Source organism: Haematobia irritans, chromosome 1 (genome assembly GCF_050003625.1).
Source record: "Haematobia irritans isolate KBUSLIRL chromosome 1, ASM5000362v1, whole genome shotgun sequence".
Taxonomy (NCBI): domain Eukaryota; kingdom Metazoa; phylum Arthropoda; class Insecta; order Diptera; family Muscidae; genus Haematobia; species Haematobia irritans.
The window spans coordinates 142,838,827-142,853,694 of record NC_134397.1 but is presented as its reverse complement, the minus strand read 5'-3'; positions in this window follow the sequence as shown (position 1 = coordinate 142,853,694).

The following is a 14,868-nucleotide window of genomic DNA, read 5'->3' as shown; positions in this document are numbered from 1 at the left end:
GCCGCTAACAAACATGCCAAAAATTTTCCATATCGGTCTATACACGGATGAAAAAGACTGTTTTTCATATGTTTGGCTATAAACATTATATGTTTGGAACACAAATTTTTAAACACAATATTTTTGAGTGCAAGCATATAATGTTCATAAACTAACATAACATGTTTAGGACATATATGTTAATATGTTAGAACATATTATGTTTGGGACATAAAATGTTTGTAAATATAATATGCTTGGATGCAAACATATATTAATTTAGAAATAGCCTATAAACATATATGTGTTTAGTAGCTTGAAGCGCTATTTAACAGGGAGCGATATTGAATTAAGTTGGTGGTTGTTGCTTGTTATTACAAAATTAACATTTTATTTTTCCTTGGGCAATTGATCAGCTACTTCTTTGATCCTTACAAACTGTGTGGTCCGCTGTTCGAATCCCCGCCCGGCAAAAGGTAAAATTAAAATAAAAAAATCATAAAATTGAATAATTTCTTCTACAATGTTTGTATTACAGAAAAAGGTGCTAAGAACTAAAAAATCTCGTGGAAGTGAGAAAGATGTGGGAGAATATACAATTAGGCAGAAACAAAATTTTGAGCATTCAGGTCGAAAACCTATGTTGTTGGCACCTATATTACCTGTTTATTTTCATAATTCATTATGATTGTAAATATATAAATAAATAAATAAAATTTTGAGCACAATATTGTTTGGGAGAATTTTTTTAAGCATATAATATTTTTGGGTGCAAAATGCTTCCAAACATATTATATGTTCACATAATAACATATTGTTTTTTGGAAGACAACATTATTGAATTTGGATGCAAAAATACAAAATGTTTGGAACTTAGACTACCCAAACATATATTGTTTAAACTAATATGCTTTCAAACATATTATATATTGGAAGAGATCAAACATATAAATGTTTGGGCAATACCCAAAAATGTATATGCTTGAAGCAAAATATGTTTGGGAGTATATGTTACAGAAGCGATTATTTGTGAGAGTGTAGTTATATATAGCCGATCCCCAAAAATAATCTAACAAATTTTTATTTCTATAGAAAATTTTGTCAAAATTTTATTTCTATAGAAAATTTTGTCAACATTTTATTTCTATAGAAAATTTTGTCAAAATGTTATTTCTTTAGAAATTTTTGTCAAAATTTTACTACTATAGACAATTTTGTCAAAATGTTATTACTATAGAAAATTTTGTCAAAATTTTATTACTATAGAAAATTTTGTCAAAATTTTAATACTATAGAAAATTTTGTCAAAATTTTATTACAATACAACATTTTGTCAAAATTTTAGTTCTATAGAAAATTTTTGCCAAATGTTATTTCTATAGAAAATTTTTTCAAAACGTTATTTCTTTAGAAAATTTTGTCAAAATTTTATTTCTATAGAAAATTTTGTCACAATTTTATTTCTATAGAAAATTTTGTCAAAATGTTATTACTATAGAAAATTTTGTCAAATTTTATTACTATAGAAAATTTTGTCAAATTTTATTACTATAGAAAATTTTGTCAAAATTTTAGTACTATACAAAATTTTGTCAAAATTTTATTTCTATAGAAAATTTTTTCAAAATGTTATTTCTCTAGAAAATTTTGTCAAAATTTTATTTCTATAGAAAATTTTGTCAAAATTGTATTACTATAGAAAATGTTGTCAAAATTTTATTCCGATAGAAAATTTTGTCAAAATTTTAGTACTGTACAAAACTTTGTTAAAATTTTATTTCTATAGAAAATTTTGTACTTAGTCGGCCTTTTTTATTTAATATATACTCCGTATGGACTAACTTACAATTGAGAAGACAGTGCTAAGAAGTTTTAAGATACCTTGCCATAGGCAAGTGTTACCGCAACCCAAGTAATTCGATTGTTGATGACAATCTGTAGTAGAAGTTTCTACGCAATCCATGGTGGAGGGTACATAAGATTCGGCCTGGCCACACTTACGGCCGTATATATTTGTTTTTACTAACACTGGTCTCCATTCCTGAGAATATTATATTATAAGTCGAGAAATTAAAAATCGGTTCAGTTTTAAACAAATCTATATGGGAATATAAACTTTTTTATATAGCACCCAACAAATTTGAAGCATTTGAGATGATATCGATGGATTAATATAGTCAGCCCGAATTTAGACTTTCCTTACTTGTTTATGCTCATATAGTGTTCTCATAACCCCTTTCTTATTCGCATATACCATATATCAATACCTACATATATAGTACAATAAATCTGTTTGAGTTTGATATACCTAGCTCTTCAATAATCTGGTAACTCAAAACGGCTCACATCAAAACATGAAATAAATCTCGACGGTGATGAAGTTGGTGAAGATGTTGTTCATTTGGCTGCCATTGTATGTAAGTGATATAGCCGAGCTTTTATTGAAAAGGAACATTTGATTGGAGTGTTGGTTAACTGGTTTCATGCTGAGCTCACAGTCGAATGCTTTGGTGTAGTAATATCCAAGTTGTTAACAGTGCTAACACACACAGAAACGTACTCACATATTTATGTGTTGGTCCATATGTGTTGGTGTACGAAGACGGATCATGTTTATATTTACTGCCGTAAGACACTTTCGCTATTTATGAAAAAGTGGATAAATTCATTTCATGTAAAAATTCTTTAAGCCGTACTAAATTTGCATTTTTGCAGGGAAAATCAAAACCAACCAAAATATAAAAATCAGGATGAAAATAAAACTTTTTTCATAAATCTCAAGGAAGCAATGGTTGATGTACATAAATAAATTCAACGAGTTTTGTAGTGCTTAAAAATTAATTATTAAACTAAATTAAAACGAAAACATTAATTTAATAGCGCGAACTTAGTACATGCCGTTAAATAAAAGTTATTACACACTGCAAACCTACACTCGAAAAAAGTGAGCCAATTTCATCCTATTTATACTCTTCCCCACTTCTCTGGTACAGGGTATAATAAGTTTGTGCATTTGTATGTAACGTCAAGAAGGAGCAATGTGAGACCTATCGTTTAGTATACCGATCGTCTTAGAATTAAATTCTGAGTCGATTTAGCGATGTCCATCAGTCTGTCTGTATATGTAATTTTATGTGCAAAGTATAGCTCGCAGTTTTGCTTTGGTCAAAAACAATACTTATTGGTGGAAACATCATTTCAGATTTAGATATAGTGGTCATATATATTTATAACCGATCTGGTCATAAATACGTATTTATCAACCGATATTTTCGTATTTTTTAAAGGTTGGGGTATCACAAAAATGAATTTCGGAAGAGTACAATGTCCACAAAACAATTTCGTGTCGAGTTATAGACAGAGAATGTACCAAAACTGTGCACTGAGGTAGAACAAAACCTAAGACTACGCAAAACGAAGATCTTATCAAATTAACTATGCTAAAATTCACTCAAATATCATCTAAAGGAGTCCAAAATTAAACTCAACTGTGTACATCAACCATAGCGATCAGATGTAGAGCTTTAGAAGTCGGAAAAATGTCAATGTCAAAAATCACTTATTTCCAAGAAAAGTATTTTCACAAAAATAATTTAAATGGTATGAGGAGCAGCGGAAATATGTTATATTTTCCTACTTACATGGTTCGGATGGTAGAAATTTAGTACGAAGGCCCAAAGGAAAGATTTAATCCAAGAAATACAAAATGTTCCGTCAATCATGGTGGGGGTGTTTTTCTGGACAAGTTATTTATTTATTCATTTATTATATTTTAACTTATTTATACGGGCACTAGTAACTAGAGGCTATCGGCCTACTTCTAATTAGAAGGATATTAGAATTACAAACGATACAATGAGCTTATATTTTGAATATATTAGATCTCATTAAGTAAATTAGTAGTCTTTAGAAAGGAAAACATTGCAAGAATATTATCAACAAAAGGGGAGTTTAAAAAGCCATCAGTGTAGCCGAAAATTTTTAAGCGAATATTTTGTAGTGCAGAGCATTGGGATAACATATGTTTGACTGATAAAGTTGTGTTTGGTGACATGTGGGCGGTGTATATTTCGTTAGCAGATATTCCTGAGTAAGTGTGGCCAAGACGGAGTCGTAGAAAGTATTTGGAGGAGGGAAGTAGTAGATGGGAGAAATACCGCCTTTTTTCTGCACGCACAGAAAAAACATGTTTGGACATGGTTGCCGCATCCATTTAATGCTTATTTAGAGTATGTAATTGTCCCGAAAACCATGTATTTTGTCTTTGTAAAAATAATTTTCGAGCGGAGAAAAATATATGTTGGCAATAAGCATTTAAACGGTTCTCAAATGCCGCAAACATGTTCTATTATTTAAATGATAGAATTTGAGACCATTAAATGGTCAGGAAAATCATGTACCTGACCATTCAATTTTTTTTTACTTTTTTGCAGAGAAAAAAGTATTTTTATAGTTTACGTATAGACATGTCTACAACCATTACATGGCCATAAAGACTATGTACATTGTTTTCGTGACCATTAAATTTTTAAATTTTTTGCAGCGACAAGAATTTTATAAAAACATTGAGCAGGTACACACGATTTTCATTTTGCGCGTCAGTCGTGTGTTCATTGTTTCTTGGAATGGACGGAGAATACGGAATTATTGTGTTTTGTGTTAATTTATTTATTCTGAAATGGCACGTGGTTTTATGTGAATACAAAAAAAGAAAGTGTAATTGAAAAAAATGTACCTGGTTTTTGTTCTGCATTTTGATATATGGTATAATTTATTTTTATTTGCAGTTACATGATGTCTGCGTTTGTACATTTGATGGGCACGAAGTAAATATGGAATGATTACTTATTGTTGAAATTGAACCAAACTAGAGTGTGTAAAAATATGTGATGTTTGTGTGCACGACATTATAAATACAAATAAACAATGAATTAGTTTATAAATAAATAAAAACAAATAAACAAAGTTTATTTTGTGTTTTCTTTTCTCAAGTGGCGTCCTTTTTTCGACGACGAAAAAAGTTTTTTCATAAAAATCAAAAGATTTTAGGTTGTGACCATGTTCTTTTAACTGGAAGAAAAACATTTTTGACGAATAACATAACATTTTAGATCGTGACCATTGTCTTTTAATGGAAACAAAATTCTTTTTATCAATATAATAACATTTTAGATGAGGACAATTATATTTTTCTTAGAACCATGTTCACCGAGCCAACATGGTTGCAGGTTAAAATGTTACATGGTCGCCGCAAAAATAGTTGCTATCATATTATTTTGCTCTTCGAATATGATTGTGACAATCATGTTTCTTCTCTGCGTGTGGGATGATAAGCTTGTATGGATGATCATAAACTTCCCATGATCTATTTGTTTTTACATCGAAATAATTTATTGCGATTTTTCCAATGTATCGTTTACAAAACGGCAGAAAAACGTATTTAGGATATGATTAGGAACGCAACTTGTCCAGGGATCCACATGATTATACCCTTCACCACTACAATGGTACAGGCTATAATAACCCTTCAGTTCTTGGGACTGGTCCCAAACCGGTTGATTCACCTGTCCTTTATAGCCGGTACAGGTCCTTTAACTGGTTAGGTGACCGGTGAAATTAACATGGGGTTGTCATAGGAAGGGTCAATTGACCCCCACATAGATACCTACAAACCAATCCTTTAACCGGTTGTTTTCAACCCACCAATTAACCAGTTCAAATAGACATGTTAGAGAGACAGTTCTAAAAAAACAAAATTTTCCACCAAATTAACTTCTTATTCCTATCAATATTTTTTTTATTTGTCTTATGTTATTTTATCTAATTTTTACAATTTGAAAAACTTTTTCGCTCCGGCCAGGTTTTGAACCTGGGTTTACTGGCAGCATAACAAAACGCCTTAACGCATTCAGCCACAAACGCCATTGAACACCTAGCGTTGAAACGCCAATTTAAATGTTTGTGATATTGGTAGAAAATGAACAAATGTAGGGAAAATATAACTGAAACAAAATCTAAACATAGAACTGTCCCTGTTATAGATGCAAAAGGGCCACAAATGTGTTAATTAACCCTGTGATAGAGACATTTGAACCGGTTAGGGGATAGGTTCATTGTGGTCTAGAGACAAATTCATGAAGTGGCTACCAATTGGCTAAATACAACCAGTCCCATGACCGGTATAAAATTCCAATTGCTTGGAAAAAGGGGTCAATTGGCACCAAAAAAACTGAAGGGAAGTTTGTGCATTTGTATGTAACGCCAAAAAGGAAAAGTCTGAGACCCATCGTTTAGTATACCGATCGTCTTAGAATTAAATTCTGAGTCGATTTAGCGATGTCCGTCTGTCTGTCTGTCTGTCTGTCTGTCCGTCTGTCTGTCTGTTGGTGTATTTTTGTGTGCAAAGTACAGCTCGCAGTTTTAGTCCGATTGTCCTAAAATTTGGTATAGGGTCCTGTTTCGGCTCAAAGACGATCCCTATTGATTTTGGAAAAAATCGGTTCAAATTTAGATATAGCTGCCATATATCTGGTGATAATTGGCGTGTATATAAACGGATCTTCCTCAAATTCCATACATCCGAATATTTTATGAGTCTCGAAAAACTTGCAAAATATCAGCCAAATCGGTTCAGATTTAGATATAGCTCCCATATATAGCATTCGCCCGATTTACACTCATTTGCCCACAGAGGCCAATTTTTTGCTCCGATTTAGTTGAAATTTTGCACAGGGAGTAGAATTAACATTATAGCTATGCGTGTCAAATTTGGTTGAAATCGGTTCAGATTTAGATATAGCTCCCATATATAGTTTTCGCCCAATTTACACTCAAATGACCACAGAGGCCAATTTTTTGCTCCGATTTAGTTGAAATTTTGCACAGGGAGTAGAATTAGCATTGTACCTATGTGTGCCAAATTTGGTTGACATCGGTTCAGATTTATATATAGCTCCCATATATATGTATTTCTGATTTCGACAAAAATGGTCAAAATACCAACATTTTCCTTGTTAAGTCGCCACTCCTTAGTCGAAAAGTTGTAAAAATGACTCTAATTTTCCTAAACTTCTAGTACATACATATCGAGCGATAAATCATAAATAAACTTTTGCGGAGTTTCCTTAAAATTGCTTCAGATTTAAATGTTTCCCATATGTTTTTACTAAAATTGTGTTCCACCCTAGTGCATTAGCCAACTTAAATTTTGAGTCTATAAATTTTGTAAAAGTCTATCAAATTCTGTCCAAATCAAGTGATATTTAAATGTATATATTTGGGACAAACCTTTATATATAGCCCCCAACACATTTGACGGATGTGATATGGTATCGAAAATTTAGATCTACAAAGTGGTGCAGGATATAATATAGTCGGCCCCGCCCGACTTTAGACTTTCCTTACTTGTTATACCCACCACCATAGAATGGTGACGGGGGTATAATAAGTTTGTCATTCCCTTTGTAACACTTCGAAATATCGATTTCCGACTATATAAAGTATATATATTCTTGATCAGGGAGAAATTCTAAGACGATATAACGATGTCCGTCTGTCTGTCTGTTTGTCTGGCTGTCTGTTGTAATCACGCTACAGTCTTCAATAATGAAGCAATCGTGCTGAAATTTTGCACAAACTTGTCTTTTGTCTGCAGGCAGGTCCAGTTCGAAGATGGGCTATATCGGTCCAGGTTTTGATATAGTCCCCATATAAACCGACCTCCCGACTTGGGGTCTTGGGCTTATAGAAATCGTAGATTTTATCCAATTTGCCTGAAATTTGAAATCTAGAGGTCTTTTATGAGAGGTGCGGCAAAAATGGTGAGTATAGGTCCATGTTTTGGTATAGCCCCCATATAGACCGATCTCCCGATTTTACTTCTTGGGCTTATAGAAATCGCAGTTTTTATTCAATTTATCTGAAATTGGAAATCTAGAGGTATTGAAGGACCACAAATACGTGTGCCAAAAATTGTGAGTATCGGTCCATATCTTGGTATAGCCCCCATATAGACCGATCTCCCGATTTTACTTCTAGAGGTATTTTAGGACCATAAAGAGCTGTGCCGAAAATGGTGAGTATCGGTCCATATTTTGGTATAGCCCCCATATAGCCCGATTTCCCGATTTTACTTCTTGGGCTTCTAGAATCCGAAGTTTTTATCCTATTTGCCTGAAATTGGAAATCTAGAGGTATTTTCGGGTCATAAAGAGGTATGCAGAAAACGGTGAGTATCGATCCATATTTTAGTATAGCCCCCATAAGAACGATCTCCCGATTTAACTCCTTGGGTTTCTAGAAACCGTAGTTTTTATCTGATTTGCCTGAAATTGTAAATATTCTGGTATTTTAGGCTCACAAAAACGTGTATCGGATTAAGTTTTTACCGACCCATTTGATAATGCCTCCATATAGACCGACTTCACTTCTTGAGAATGTAGAAGGCGCACTGATCATGAAAATTGTTTGAAACTCAATGCACAATTTCCAGATTTTACTTCTACAGACTTAAGATTTCAAATCAAGACGTTATTTTATAATTTTCTTGCACACTTACAAGAGATGTTGCTTCCTCTAAAACTCAAACAAAAATGGTTCTTATAAATCCAGAATCTGATATAGTCCTCATAGGTGAAATCTTTAAATTTGTCTTCGGGAAGTGTCCTCAAGTCCTCAAGCCCTCCTGAAATTTCAAAGGAAACTCTAATATTTGGTTCATGGTGGTGGGTATTTAACTTACTGCTGTATATACTTGTTTTTATTTTATTTTTGTATCAAAGGATACTTTGTTGAATAAATGTGATCAAATCGTTTTTGTTCCAAATATTTCTGCACGCTTCAAGGGCAGATAGACTGGCTGTACAAATAATAGTTTTATTGTTACTGGATTTGGCACATTCCAATGCTTTTTGTATACACTGTTAGAAAAATATGTTTTTCATATGTTCCGATATAAACAAAATGTGTTTCGGGCACAATTTTTAAACACAATATATTTAAGTGCCAACATGTAATGTTCCTAAACTAACACTAAATGTTTGGGACACATATGTTAATATGTTAAAAATATATTATGTTTGGGGTATGAATGTTTCATAAAAATAATATGTGTGAATGTAAACATATATAAATTTACAAATTTCGAGCAAACATATATATGTTTACAATTTCTGTGAAACGGTTGTATGTTGTTTCGGAAAACTGCTTTATGATAAGGCCAAAAATTTTATATGCTTAAGTCTAAATATTATTTAATTTGAATATTAGAATGAATATTCGGGTAAAGAGAATAGACATTCGGAACCAAGAGCATAGAGATTTGAAAAAAAAAACAGCATGTGTTTTCGCCTTGAGAGGAGAATTTTATGTATGCGGGGACTGTAAATTTTTAATAACCCACATTTCGAAGTTTCATTATAAAAATTTAATATAGTATAAACGTCTAAATTGCAAAAAAAAATTGGTTCGGTCGAAGCAGGAATTGAACCCACGACCCTTTGCATGCAAGGCAGACATGCTAACCACTGCTCCACGTGGCCAACAAATGTATGTTTCTTTTAAATAATGTTATGTTTGCAGGGGCTCGTGGGCGCTGCAAAGTATGCTATATAAATGTAACTTGTAACGATAATTGTCTACTGGTGACTATAACTACTACGTAGCCCAGTGGATAGTGTGTTGGCTTACAAACTGTATGGGCCTCGGTTCGATTCTCCGCCCAGGCGAAAGGTAAAATTAAAAAAAAAAAATAAAATTGAATAATTTCTTCTACATTATTTGTATTACAGAAAAAGGTGCCAAGAACTAAAAATTTCGTGGAAGTGAAAATTATGTGAGGGAATGATAACAATCTTCTTTGGGGAAAATTCTTCCAAGCATATAATATATTTATGCTCCAAATGCTTCCAAACATATAATATGTTCACATAAAACAAACATATTAATATTTCGGCAGTATCCAATAATATATGTGCTTCCTGCAAAATATGTTTGGAACATATGTTAAAGAAGCGATTTTTTTGAGGGTGTAGCTATTGCCTCTGATTCGAATGAATTGCATGTTTCAGGAAGAAGACCAGCATCTTCTATTTTACCATTTTCGGATACCACTGCAAATGATATATTTATGTTATCTTTTGAACCATCAGTGAATAGCAGATTCCATCCTTCGGTCCTTACTTGGGAGAATATGTTAGCGGAGAGAACTTGGAAAATGCGATGATTGGTAGATTTCTTTCTGAAGGACGTTAGCTCATCAATAAAAATTTTTGGAATTAGGTACCAAGTTGGAAGGTATGATTTAGGCTCTTTCTGGAACGGTATATTATGATTTTTGCAATTATTGCAAAAAGCAGTTTTTGGCCCGATTTACAGAGTCGAGGATATTAATCTGTCGAAAGCCTACAAAAACATTTTGCCCATGTGATATTGCCATAATCATCCCGAAAAATGCCATATGTATGTATGGATTATTCAGTATGATCATGACCTCCAGCACACATCTAAGGTAGTAAACCAATGGATTTCCGATGAAAAATCGCGGGTACTTGACTGGCCTGATCATTCGCCTAATGTAAAGTCATAAAATAACCTTTGGAAAATTGTACAACGAAAAATTGGTATTAAATTTTTGCCAAAGGCTTATGATTCCTATTTGAACCTGAACCATAGGATATCATTGGCCATTTAATCCTCACCAATGGTTGCGCAGAACCGTTGGTGAGGATTAAATGCGCAGAAGTAATTAAACGACATGGCCATAGTATCAATTATTAGCATTTATCGTTAAATGTTACAAAAATGAATTATCAAAAAGTCTCTGTCGTTAGTTCCCTTATTCCCCTAAATCTTTAAAACTGACATAATAAGCAACAACATTGCATAAAAATCTTAGTTGTAATAGTTTTACCCTAAACCACATAGTGGTCAGGGTATAATACTTTCACTGAAAAAACAGTGAACCCATCATGAAGAAAACTTGTGTTTTTTTTTAGAAAATTTTGAATATTTCTAGAAAATTTTAACTTAAAAATATTCCAAACGCTGGCGATATCACAAAAATAAGTAAATATTTTTCGACAAATTCAAGAAAATTTATTAGACATAATTAAGTTTTTCTCACATGTTAAAGAAAATTTTGTAGTCTGAAGGAAAAAATTGGAGTTCAAAATTTCATATAGTGACATACGAAGTTCATGATAGACGCACTTGCAGTAAAATTTACAAATTTAAAAAAATAATGAACTATTTTGTGAGAAATACGAATTTAGTAAATCTTTATGTTTAATTTGTGTATAATTTTTTCCGTTTTTTAGTTAATTTAATTAACGTACAAAAAACAAAATTAAATTGGCTTTAGTGAAATAGAGAGTTCAGAATTTGTTGAGTGTTGATCTGCCAAAAAATGTGCCTACCAGAAATATTGATTTTAGACCCCATAAACTATATCCCGAGCGCTTGGTGTCCGTCCGTCCAAGTATTAGTTGTTCGCAGGATTCCGGTCGCAATCATTAACCGATTTTGATGATATTTGGTTCGTAGCGTTTTTTTTTTTTGGTACAGAGACGAACGCTATTGAATTTGGAAAAAATCGGATCAAATTTAGATATAATATAGATATGTATCGTCCGATTTTGATAAATTGGGTCAGATTGCGCTTATTTACTAACCGATCGGCGTAAAATTTGCCACAAAGTAATCCAATCCACCACCCTTTAAGTGTGCCAAATGTCATCGAAATCGGTTCAGATTTAGCTATAGCTCCCATATATATCGCCCGATTTTCACAAATTTGGCAATAAAACCCTTATTTGTCAACCGATCTTACTCAAACTTGGCTTACTCTAATCTTCTATAGCACTGACTCATCCAAATCGGTTCAGATTTAGATATAGCTTCCATATATATGTAGCGCCCGATTTTCAAAAGTGTGACCCTTATAACCTTATAGTGGCCTTATTTATTAACCGATCTTACTCAAATTTAGCATAAGGTAATCTCCTCTAATATCAACAAAACCTGCAAAATATAATCCAAATCGGTCCAGATTTAGATATAACGGGCGCTGTTTTTGAAAAATTTACTCCTTATGACTTTATGTTATTTCTGACCATAACAGCCTTATTTAATACCCGATCTTACTCTAATGTAGCACAAGTTAACCTACTGTGGTATCAACCAAATCTGGAAAATATCATCCAAATCAGTTCAGATTTAGATATAGCTCCCATATATATGTATCGATCGATTTTCCCAAATTTGGCCATAATACTCTTATTTATTAACCAATATTGCTCAAATTTCAAATGTACATGTATTAGCCGATCGTATTTAGACTTACATGTAGCTATTACATAAATCTTTAACCCTATTTTCAGAAATTTGTATTTATTACCCACATTAATTGAGCGATTTCCCCTTTTTATACCCTCCACCATAGGATGGGGGGTATATTAACTTTGTCATTCCGTTTGTAAAACATCGAAATATTGCTCTAAGACCCCATAAAGTATATATATTCTGGGTCGTAGTGAAATTCTGAGCCGATCTGAGCATGTCCGTCCGTCCGTCCGTCCATGGTGTACATGGTGTTAGTATATGGTCTCTAACAACCATGCAAAAATTTGTTCACATAGGTCCATAATTATATATAGCCCCCATATAAAGCGATCCCCCGATTTGGCTTGCGGGACCTCTAAGAGAAGCAAATTTCATCCGATCCGAATGAAATTTGGTACATGGTGTTAGTATATGGTTTCTAACAGCCATGCAAAAATTGGTCCACATCGGTCCATAATTATATATAGCCCCCATAGAAACCGATCCCCCGATTTGGCTTGCAGAGCCTCTAAGAGAAACAATTTTCATCCGACCCGGCTGTGTTAGTATATTGTCTCTAAGAACCATGCCAAAATTGGTCCATATCGGTCCATAATTATATATAGCCCCCATATAAGCCGATCCCCAGATTTGACCTCCGGAGCTCTTGGAGGAGCAAAATTCATCCGATCCGGTTGAAATTTGGTACGTGGTGTTAGTATATGGTCTCTAACAACCATGCAAGAATTGGTCCATATCGGTCCATAATTATATATAGCCCCCATATAAATCGATCCCCAGATTTGTCCTCCGGAGCCTCTTGGAGGAGCAAAATTCATCCGATCCGGTTGAAATTTGGAACATGGTGTTAGAATGTGGTCTCTAAGAAACACGCAAGAATTGGCCCATATCGGTCAATAATTATATATAGCCCCCATATAAACCGTTACCCAGATTTGATCTCCGGAGCCTCTTGGAGGAGCAAAATTCATCCGATCCGGATGAAATTTGCAACGTGGTGTTAGTATAAGGCCGCTAATAACCATACCAAAATTGGTCCGTATCGGTCTATAGTTATATATAGCCGATCCCCAATCACACAAAAATTGGTCCATATCAGTTCATAATCATGGTTGCCACTCGAGCCAAAAACAATCTACCAAAAATAATCTACCAAAAATAATCTACCAATTTTATTTTTATAGAAAACATTGTCAAAATGTTATTTCTATAGAAAATTTTGTCAAAATTTTATTTCTATAGAAAATTTTGTCAAAATTTTATTTCTATAGAAAATTTTTGCCACATTTTATTTTATAGAAAATTTTGTCAAAATTTTATTTCTATAGAATTTTTTTTCCAAATTTTATTTCTATAGAAAATTTTTTCCAAATTTTACTTCTATAGAAAATGTTGTCAAAATTTTATTTTGTCAAAATTTTATTTCTATAGAAACTTTAAACTTAATTATAATAGTATTTAATCGGCCTTTTTAGTTTAATATATACCACGTATGGACTATGTCGTATATATTACAGTGTTAGGAAATTTTAAGATACTTGGCCATCGGCAAGTGTTACCGCAACCCAAGTAATTCGATTGTGGATGACAGTCTTCAGTAGAAGTTTCTACGCAATCCATGGTGGAGGGTACATAAGCTTCGGCCTGGCCGAACTTACGGCGGTATATACTCTGTAGGTTCAGAATCAACTATAGCTCCTAATATGATACATTTTCGTTCAAATTGTTCCCATGTACCCCTTAATGTTCTTAAATATGGAAATGCGGGTTTTCCCCAAACCTATACCATTGATACCCAACAAACACTGTTTACTAATTCAGTAGGGGTGGTTTAAAGGGTGATACGGTCAAAATTTGGTCAATATAAACTTGACGTATTTCTCTCAATTTTGCATTTAAAAAACCTGAACACCCCTCATTTTGAAGGTGTGTGTGTAGAATGTTGCTCCTATTTTGATTTTGGAATTCACTCTTCAGTTGTCAAAATGCCGTTCAAGCAAGAAGAGCAGCGTATCAAAATTTTGCTCGCGCATCGCGAAAATCCGAGCTACTCGCACGCAAAGCTGGCAAAATCGCTAAAAGTTGCCAAATCAACCGTTACAAATGTAATTAAAGTGTTTGGGGAACGTTTGTCGACAGCCAGGAAGTCTGGATCGGGGGGAAATCGAAAACCGGAAGCCGCTGAGACGACAAAGAGAGTTGTCGGTAGTTTCAAGCGAAACCCTAACCTCTCTCTCCAAGATGCCGCAAATAAGCTGGATGTATCGTCTACAACCGTGCATCGAACCAAAAAACGAGCCGGACTATCGACTTACAAGAAGGTAGTGACTCCAAATCGCGATGATAAACAGAATACGACGGCCAAAGCGCGATCCCGGCTGACGAAGTTTGACTGCGTGGTAATGGACGACGAAACCTATGTCAAAGCCGACTACAAGCAGCTTATACGGCAAAAGGAAGGGGAAAGGTAGCAGATATTTTCAAGCACATAAAACTGTCAAAGTTCGCAAAGAAATATCTGGTTTGGCAAGCCATCTGTACCTGTGGCTT